Below are 2,678 nucleotides of genomic sequence, written 5' to 3'. Positions count from 1 at the left end.
GCCTCCGGAGTAGCTGGGACTACAGGCGCCCGCCACCTCACCCGGCTAGTTTTTTGTATATTTTAGTAGAGACGGGGTTTCACTGTGTTCGCCAGGATGGTCTTGATCTCCTGACCTCGTGATCTGCCCATCTCAGCCTCCCAAAGTGCTGGGATTACAGTCTTGAGCCACTGCGCTCGGCCGAAAACTTGTATTTTAATTATTTTTATGTACAGAAAACTCAACAGTGTACATTTAACCCAGTTTAGTCGCAAGTTCTTTAGCCTTTGCCTTTTCGAACTTGGCGATACGAGCCAAAGACTTAGGACCCAGGACATTGCCGCCCCAGTGACGGCGGATCTCATCGTATCTGTCATTGTAATTGGTCCTGATAGTTTCCACCAGCTTAGCCAAAGCACCTTTGTCTTCCGCGTTCACTGGTGTGAAGGCGACAGTGGTGCAGGTCTTCCTGTGGACTACACGTCCCAGTCTTGCCTTCCCCTTGATAATGCGGTAAGGGACCCCCATTTTATGACACAGGGCAGGCAAGAAGACCAGCTCGATGGGATCCACATTGTGTGCAGTCACCACCAGCTGAGCTTTCTTGTTCTCCACCAAGGTGGTGACGGTGTTAACTCCTGCTCGAAGGACAGGTGGTCTCTTAGTGGGGACGTCCCCTTTGCCAGTAGCTTTCTTCTCGACCCAGGCCAACAGCCTTTGCTTCTTCTCTTGCTTTGTCTCTGGTCTGTACTTGTGGGCCAGCTTAAGCAGCTGAGTAGCTGTTTGGCGGTCCAGGCCCTGGGTGAACTGGTTAATAGCAGGAGGCACTTTCAGCCGCTTATAGAGGATGGCTCTCTGCCGCTGCAACCTGATATAGCGAGGCCATTTTACAAAGCGGGTGAGGTCTCTTTTGGACTGGATGTCCTGTCCAATGCCAAAATTCTCAGGTCTTTTCTCAAACAGGGGATTCACCACTTTCTTGGCCTCCTGCTTTTTCACGACAGCAGGGGCCGGAGCCACCTTCTTTCCCTTGGCCTTCTTTCCTTTCGGCATCTTGGGCAGTGGGAGGAGAGAGCTCTGCTCCTCTATTCTTAATCTCTCTCTCTCGTTCTTTTTTTTTTTTTTTTTTTTTTTTTTGATGAGATGGAGTCCTTCTCCTTGCTCTGTTGCCCAGGCTAGAGTGCAGTGGCACAATCTTGGCTAGCTGCAACCTCTGCCTTCTGGGTTCAAGTGATTCTCATGCCTCAGTCTCCTGAGTAGCTGGGACTATAGGCATGCCACCATGCCTGGCTAATTTTTTAAAAAAATATTTTTGGTAGAGATGGGGTTTTACCATGTTTCCCAGACTAGTCTCGAACTCCTGGGCTCAAGCGATCCTCCTGCCTCGGCCTCCCATATTCTTGATCTCTTTTAAGTATACCTTTGTTAGTTGCCCATCTGTGTTGCTCTAAGAACACCAGGTTCCTTGAGCTATCTTCATAGACCTCTGTGGATCTATGCTGCCATTGCATCCTTGCTGTCTGTTATTGAAGTGACGCCCATCTTATGTTTGATGGTTAGATGTTGCCATTTGGCCTTTGCTCCTCTGGGATACCACTGCTTCCAGTGCTTTCAGGGAGATGAGATATGAATTGGCATCTTCTGTTTTCCAATGTCATCTACAAAGAACATGCATCTTGAGCTTTTCAATGATCTTGGTGTTCCCTCACCAGTGCAGTCTTTCTCACCTTGGAAACTAGACTGTCCTCCAGGCAGGACTGACCCCATAGTGGTCAGCCAGTAAGATTAGACCCATTCTAGCATGTCTTCTTCTCTGAGCCTTTTGATCCCTTTCTCCACAGTTTGCCACTACAGTTAATCACATCTCAACTTTATTGAATGTAAGCTATCACTTTTTCTAAGATTTTAAGAAAAATCTAAGCAGAGTATTAAAACTGTCACCTAGGGCCCTTGGGAGGATGTTAAATTTTGTGAAAGGTTATGGCAGAGTGTCCTCGTATCAGTAAACTCCCCCTTATTTAACTTTAGGTTTCACTCACCTTGATCCTCCAGAGAATCCTCTCCTTGCATGTCCTCCTCACTCTTGCCAAACCACCCCCATTCCTGTTTTTCTTGTTAGCCAGGTCCTACAGCAATCTTGACATCTCTCCTCCCTTAGCAGGCTCTCTTCCCGCATTTTGGTTATGCTGAGATTTGATCCTAAGTATGAAGGTGATGGCCATGGAAACAGCAGATCCTGGAGGTCAAGCTCCTGCTTCATTTGATGCCTCTAAATAGTTTTCAGGAAAGTAGTGAAGGGGGACTTTTTTGGGTCAGCTCCAGAAGTTTCAGAAGAAACTGGAGATCTAAGGTTCTCGTTTGAATCTACCCAAATATCTCATCCCAGCTCTCAGGATCCCTCTCATTCCCCATGGGGACCCTGACTTTGACATAGGAGACTGGCCTAGGCTGAGAATTCAGTCTTCTCTGAAGTTCTGCCATTCATCTGATTAAGCCTTGTGCCAATCTTTTGGTTGTCCTCTGTCCTCTGACTGCAGGAGATTAGAGTCTCTTTAAAACCTGTTAAGAAGCCCCCTAATTCTCACACTTCGCTTTCATCTCTTGGTTAATAAATCTGAGTCTGTCATTTTCTTTCATCCTTCAATCAGTGGTACTTAGCAACAGCCACTAAATTTCACAGTCCTTTTAATAATCACTTC

General features: G+C 46.9%; 1 pseudogene; it reads right to left on the bottom strand.

The window, feature by feature from the left end:
- Positions 1-234: 234 nt before the first annotated feature.
- LOC111538019 lies at positions 235-1,033 on the bottom strand (annotated as a pseudogene).
- Positions 1,034-2,678: the final 1,645 nt, after the last annotated feature.

This window comes from Piliocolobus tephrosceles, chromosome 5, assembly GCF_002776525.5.
Source record: "Piliocolobus tephrosceles isolate RC106 chromosome 5, ASM277652v3, whole genome shotgun sequence".
Classification (NCBI taxonomy): Eukaryota; Metazoa; Chordata; class Mammalia; order Primates; family Cercopithecidae; genus Piliocolobus; species Piliocolobus tephrosceles.
Note: the sequence above shows the minus strand (reverse complement) of the source record. Positions and strands in the feature narration are given on the sequence as shown.